The following is a 7,500-nucleotide window of genomic DNA, read 5'->3' as shown; positions in this document are numbered from 1 at the left end:
CGCAAGGATCAGCCACTTTGTAACCTCTCGCAGGTCCCGAAGGACCTGTAAAAGAGAAAGAAAGTTAGATCGAAAGAACGAGCAACGGACAAGTCCCGAAGTCTCGCGAAAAGGGAAGCTTTACAAGCAAATCGTCGAACACCTTGTGTGCACAAGAGAAAAGAGGGAGGGGGAGAAAAACAAGGCTTTCAAGGATGAACGAACAGCTGCAAGCCCACAAACAGCCGCTCACCTGGTCCCGGACGCAACACCAAGTTCCCGTAAAGGTCACGTGCGAAAGAGTGTTCAACGCCCGGTATATAACCGAAGCCCCATCCAGCCATGTGCCACCCGGGGGGTTCCTGGGGTCTGAGCTGGCTGACATTTTGGTGAGCGGAGGCAGCACTCCGCTCACCTCCCGCGGCACGCGAAAACGGCTCCGTTTTGGGCTGTTTTGGGGCTGTTTTGCTCGGTTTGGTGAACGGTCGCTTTGCAACGCTGCAGCTTGTTCGAACTTACATATTTACAAGCAAAATGACCCAAAACCATAAGAAAACATGCTGTCAAGCAGCTGTACATGCGGGTGTGAGCGACGAACGGTTCGTTGAACGGAGTTGTTGCGGGTGCGCGACGACCGTTCGTGACATTCTCCCCCACTTAAACTGTCGACGCCCTCGTCGACGCTTGTTGGTAGTTGTTGATGACTTCTTCTTCATGTCGCAGGGCGTCTTCAGGCTCCCAACAGGCTTCAGTTCGGGGAAGCTTTCGCCACTTCACCAAGTACTCTGTCTGCTCCGCTCCGTTGGGTAGCTTTATCTTGCGATCCGCCAGAATGGTTTCCACTCGCTTCTCGTAGGAGGCTGTGATGGGAGGTAGCCGAGTTGGAATACTTCGAGAAGCATCTTGCGGATCCGAATGGTAGGCCTTCAGGTTGCTGGCGTGAAGAACGTTGTGAATTTTGAACCACGCCGGCAGCTGCAACTTGTAAGAAACATTGCCTACTCTGCTGATAATTGGGAAGGGCCCTTCATACTTACGCACCAATCCTTTGTGGACTCTTTTCCTGAAGAATTGGAGTGATGCTGGTTGGAGCTTTACCAACACCAAATCGCCAACTTTGAACTCTTGTGGTCGCCTTCCCAAGTCTGCCCACTTCTTCATCCGTTTTGCCGCCTTCTCCAAGTAAGCCCGCGCAATATCGGCATTTCGATGCCACTCCTTTGCGAAATGGTAGGCTGATGGACTACTCCCAGTATAACCAATTGCCATAGTGTGCGGAGTCGACGGTTGTTGTCCTGTGATAATTTCGAAGGGGCTCTTGTTGGATGCAGAGCTCCGCTGCAAGTTGTAGGAGAATTGGGCGATGTCCAACAGCTTCACCCAATCTCGTTGATTGGCACTCACGTAGTGCCGGAGATACTGCTCTAAGAGCGAATTTATTCTTTCAGTTTGACCATCCGTCTGGGGGTGGAGGCTTGTAGAGAAGTATAACTTTGACCCCAACAATTTGAATAGCTCGGTCCAGAATCGTCCCAGGAACCGAGCGTCTCGATCACTAACAATATTGTGTGGGACTCCCCAATACTTCACTACACCCTTCATCATCAGTCTAGCCGCCTCTTCAGCTGAACAGTGTAGGGGAGCAGCAATGAAAGTTGCATACTTTGAAAACCGATCGACCACCACAAGTATCGATCCAAGTCCCCCTACAGGCGGCAAGCTAGATATGAAGTCTAAGGAAATGCTCTCCCATGGCCTTTCTGGTATAGGCAACGGCTCCAAAAGTCCCACCGGCTTCCGTTGCTCCACCTTGTCTTGTTGGCAAGTAAGGCATGTTCGAACATACTCCTCCACATCAATCCCCATCTTTGGCCAGTAGAAGGCCCTCTCCACGAGAGCCAATGTTCTGTGAATGCCGGGATGTCCAGCCCAAAGGGAATCGTGACACTCTTTCAAGAGTTCACGCCTTAAATTGTCCACTCGTGGAACATAAACTCTATTCCCTTTTGTGTAAACAAGTCCCTCCTGGACCCAAAATCGTCGTGCCTTGCCTTCTTTGATGAGTTGCATCAGGATAACTGCCTGGGGATCACTATACAGTCCATCTCTGATTCGAGAAAGGAAGTTGGAATGTAACTGACTTGTTTGGCCTCTGCCCTCCAGTTGTGCAGCATTCACGCACTCCACCTTCCGACTCAGCGCATCGGCCACGACATTCGCCTTCCCGGGCTTGTATTCCATTGCCATATCAAATTCAGCCAGGAAGTCCTGCCACCGTGCTTGCTTTGGGGAGAGCTTCTTCTGAGTTTGGAAATAACTCAGGGCAATGTTGTCTGTCCTCAGCACAAATCGCGACCCGAGGAGGTAGTGTCGCCAAACTCGTAGGCAGTGGATCACCGCTGTCATCTCCTTCTCATGCACTGGATACCGCCTCTCGGTCTCGTTGAGTTTGCGGCTCTCGTAGGCCACCGGATGACCTTCTTGCATGAGTACTCCACCAATAGCAAAGTCCGAAGCATCGGTATGGACTTCAAAGGGCTCTCCATAGTTTGGCAATTTGAGCACTGGTTCTTCCAGAACAGCAGCCTTCAGATCTTGGAATGCTATCTCACATTTGTCAGACCACTTCCAAGGCTGCTCCTTCTTCAGCAACTCCGTCAGTGGGGTTGCCCGCTTCGAATATCCTGAAATGAAGCGTCGATAGTAGTTGACGAATCCAAGGAAGGATCTCAACTCTGGCACCTTCTTTGGTGTTCGCCATTCCGCAACTGCTTGCACCTTCGACTTGTCCATCCGAATGGAGCCACCACCGATTCGATGCCCTAAGAATAGGATCTCAGTTTGAGCAAAGTAGCATTTCTCCCTTTTTACGAACAAAGTGTTCTCCCTGAGAACCTTGAAAATCGTCCGAAGGTGCTTGACGTGCTCCTCGAGCGTTTGGCTGTAGACGACGATATCGTCCAAGTAGACGACCACGAACTTATCCAAATACTCCTTGAATAGTTGGTTCATGAGAGTACAGAATGTGGCCGGAGCGTTGGTTAAGCCGAAAGGCATCACCAAGAACTCAAACGCTCCATACCTGGTCACACAGGTAGTCTTCGCTTCGTCGCCTTCAGCAATGCGCACCTGCCAATACCCCGACCGAAGGTCGAGTTTTGAGAAATACTTGGCCTTGCCCAGTTGGTCGAACAAGTCCGCGATGAGCGGGATGGGATACTTGTTCTTCACCGTTACTTTGTTGAGGGCTCGATAGTCGACGCATAATCGGAGGCTCCCATCTTGTTTCTTCTGGAAGAGAACTGGAGCTCCAAAAGGTGCTTTTGAGCTGCGGATGAGACCACCGCTTAGCAGTTCACCTAACTGCTTCCTGAGTTCGGCCAACTCTGGCGGGGGCATGCGGTAGGGTGGTCTCGCTGGAGGCTTCACTCCTGGCTCCAGCTCGATACTGTGATCCACGCCTCTGCGTGGTGGGAGAGTCTTCGGCAACTCGGGTGGCATAACGTCTTCGAACTCCTTCAAGACGTTCGCCACTACAGCAGGTTCTTGAATGGCCTCTTCGTTGAGTGGCTCTAGCTTCATAGCAGCCACGAATGTCAGTTCGCCCTTTCGCACCCCTTTCTTCAATTGTAAGGCCGAAATGTGTTGGGGCTCCTTGGTTCCTCTCCGAGAGACGGGAACCACGCAGGGGTCATCGCCTCCCATCATACATAGGGAGTTTAAGAACGGCATCGGCACCAACTTCGCCGCATGCATAAACTCCATTCCAAGAATCACTTGGAAGTCGTCCAGTGGCACGGCCATCATGTTGGTGTTACCGCTCCAAGTCCCGATTTTGATAGGAACACCCTTCGCCAACCCGGAGATTCGCCTGGCCTCCGAGTTCACCGCCTTCATTCGGCTTGGGCTCTTCTCCAATGTCAACCCAAGTCGCTGTGCTTCGCGATCGGCTATGAAGTTGTGGGTAGCGCCCGTGTCCACCATTGCACGGGTCGTTTGGCCATTTAGCTTAATGTCCACATACATTAGTTCGCTGCTTCCTGCTTTTTGTGCCTTCGTCTTCGTGTTCTCCCCCACTTGACCCCGCATAGCGTTCAACAGACGCATTGCTCCCATTCGGGGTCCTTGCGACTCCTCATCGTCGCTGCTGGATTCTGAGCTGCTCGAACTAAGAGCAACAGCTTTGCCCTTGTCCGATCGGGGAGGGTGGATGGAAGCTGTCAAAGCGTTGAGTGCCTGCTTCTGTGGGCACTCCCTTACCATGTGCGGTCCTCCGCACAAGAAGCATCCTCCAGGTTTTGAGGCCTTGCCTTTTGGGTTCGGCCCTTTGTGGGAGCTCTTCTTCTTCTGTTCGCCCCCGAGCTCTTTCCCTCGAGAATGTTTTGGAGGGCGATTGCTTGAAGATTGTTTCCTTCTCGCTGGGTCTTCAGAGGAAACGAAGTCGGTGAGCCTTTCTGCAGCTGCAATTGCCCCGACCACGTCGGTAACATTCCTTCGATTCAGCTCTTGCTGAGCCCATGGTTTCAGACCATCAAGGAAGCTGAACAACTTGTCCTTCTCGGACATGTCCTGTATGTCCAGCATCAGTGCAGAAAACTGCTTTACATAGTCTCGGATGGTGGTACTTTGGCGGAGTTGTCTCAACTTCCTTCTTGCGACGAACTCTGTGTTCTCCGGTAGGAACTGAGTTCTCAACTCCCGCTTCAAGTCTTCCCATGTGTCGACTCGACACCGACCTTGTTGGATCTCCTCCCAACGAGTTCGCCACCAAAGTTTCGCATCTCCATTCAGATACATTGTTGCTATTGAAACTTTGGTATCTTCAGAATCGGGCCTCGTAGCTCGGAAGTATTGCTCCATGTCGAACAGAAAGTTCTCGAGCTCCTTGGCATCTCTGGCCCCTCCGTATCCATGGGGCTCAGGTGCCCTCAAGTTTTGTGGCGGTGCAACGCGGGTGTTGCCTCCTCCCGCATTTAGCATTCTTGTGAGCATAGCCACCTTCGCCGTGAGTTCCGCCACAACGTCTTGCAAGTGCTGCACGGAGTCCTTGGTGTCATCGGACAGTCGGTCGACTAGGGCCTCGACCTTGTCGATCCTGGACTCCGCTTCCTCTTGCGAGCTCTCTACCCCAACAAGTCTTTGTTGGCCATGGTAGAGTTCCTCCATGCTCGCTTCTAGAACATCTAGGCGGGTTTCCGCCGTCGTGAGTCTCTCCTTATGACTCTTTTTTCCTGTTAGCGCACCAGATTGCGCTTCCTCCGCTCGCGGAGAGTTGCCAACTTCTCGCTCATCCTGTTCGCTGCCGCGATCCTCGTGAGCGGCTCCAACAGCATGAGAGCGAGTGTGCACATGCAGCCCACCTGCGGCTGCTTGGGGCAAGGTTCCGGCTTGCCCCGTCTTGCTTGATTCGCCACGATGCTTTGCCATGGCGAAGTTGCGAAGTTCGTTCGCTGTTCGATCGAAGAGCTTGCCCGCTCTGATACCACAATGTCACGACCTTAGCTGGAATTGCCTAAGGCGTGAGGCACCCTTGCGGCCAAAGACGCGAACTTAGCTTGCGTTGCCTAAGTCGCGGGTCACCCTCGTTGCAAAGACGCGAAACTTAGCTTGCGTTGCCTAAGTCGCGCTTTGCCCTTGCGATCTTGCTCCGCAAGGATCAGCCACTTTGTAACCTCTCGCAGGTCCCGAAGGACCTGTAAAAGAGAAAGAAAGTTAGATCGAAAGAACGAGCAACGGACAAGTCCCGAAGTCTCGCGAAAAGGGAAGCTTTACAAGCAAATCGTCGAACACCTTGTGTGCACAAGAGAAAAGAGGGAGGGGGAGAAAAACAAGGCTTTCAAGGATGAACGAACAGCTGCAAGCCCACAAACAGCCGCTCACCTGGTCCCGGACGCAACACCAAGTTCCCGTAAAGGTCACGTGCGAACTTGCGAAAGAGTGTTCAACGCCCGGTATATAACCGAAGCCCCATCCAGCCATGTGCCACCCGGGGGGTTCCTGGGGTCTGAGCTGGCTGACATTTTGGTGAGCGGAGGCAGCACTCCGCTCACCTCCCGCGGCACGCGAAAACGGCTCCGTTTTGGGCTGTTTTGGGGCTGTTTTGCTCGGTTTGGTGAACGGTCGCTTTGCAACGCTGCAGCTTGTTCGAACTTACATATTTACAAGCAAAATGACCCAAAACCATAAGAAAACATGCTGTCAAGCAGCTGTACATGCGGGTGTGAGCGACGAACGGTTCGTTGAACGGAGTTGTTGCGGGTGCGCGACGACCGTTCGTGACAGCGCGACGCAAGAACAGGCCAAAAACTGGCCAAAACGGCCCAAAAACGGGCCAAAACTGGCCATTTTTGGCTGCGCGAGCGAGCGGCGAGCGGCGGACAACGAGCGAAGCGAGAGGCAGCACCATCCCTGCTATACGAAAGCCCCATCCAGCCCTGTGCCACCCGGGGGGTTCCAGGGTGCTGAGATGGCTGACATTTTGCTCCGCTCACGACGGTCACCGCGCGACGCAAGAACAGCCCAAAAACAGGCCAAAACGGCCCAAAAACGGGACAAAACTGGCCATTTTTGGCTGCGCGAGCGAGCGGCGAGCGGCGGACAGCGAGCTAAGCGAGAGGCAGCACCGTCCCTGCTATACGAAAGCCCCATCCAGCCCTGTGCCACCCGGGGGGTTCCAGGGTGCTGAGATGGCTGACATTTTACTCCGCTCACGACGGTCACCGCGCGACGCAAGAACAGCCCAAAAACAGGCCAAAACGGCCCAAAAACGGGCCAAAACTGGCCATTTTTGGCTGCGCGAGCGAGCAGCGAGCGGCGGACAGCGAGCGAAGCGAGAGGCATCACCGTCCCTGCTATACGAAAGCCCCATCCAGCCCTGTGCCACCCGGGGGGTTCCAGGGTGCTGAGATGGCTGACATTTTGCTCCGCTCAAGATGGTCACCGCGCAACGCAAAAACAGGCCAAAAACTGGCCAAAACGGGCCAAAACTGGCCATTTTTGGCTGCGCGAGCGAGCGGCGAGCGGCGAACAGCGAGCGAAGCGAGAGGCAGCACCGTCCCTGCTATACGAAAGCCCCATCCAGCCCTGTGCCACCCGGGGGGTTCCAGGGTGCTGAGATGGCTGACATTTTGCTCCGCTCACGACGGTCACCGCGCGACGCAAGAACAGGCCAAAAACTGGCCAAAACGGCCCAAAAACGGGCCAAAACTGGCCATTTTTGGCTGCGCGAGCGAGCGGCGAGCGGCGGACAGCGAGCGAAGCGAGAGGCAGCACCGTCCCTGCTATACGAAAGCCCCATCCAGCCCTGTGCCACCCGGGGGGTTCCAGGGTGCTGAGATTGCTGACATTTTGCTCCGCTCACGACGGTCACCGCGCGACGCAAGAACAGCCCAAAAACAGGCCAAAACGGCCCAAAAACGGGACAAAACTGGCCATTTTTGGCTGCGCGAGCGAGCGGCGAGCGGCGGACAGCGAGCGAAGCGAGAGGCAGCACTGTCCCTGCTATACGAAAGCCCCATCCAG

The sequence above is a fragment of the Musa acuminata genome, unplaced genomic scaffold, assembly GCF_036884655.1.
Source record: "Musa acuminata AAA Group cultivar baxijiao unplaced genomic scaffold, Cavendish_Baxijiao_AAA HiC_scaffold_1136, whole genome shotgun sequence".
Taxonomy (NCBI): Eukaryota; Viridiplantae; Streptophyta; class Magnoliopsida; order Zingiberales; family Musaceae; genus Musa; species Musa acuminata.
The sequence above is the reverse complement of the archived record's forward strand: the minus strand, read 5'-3'. Positions refer to the sequence as shown.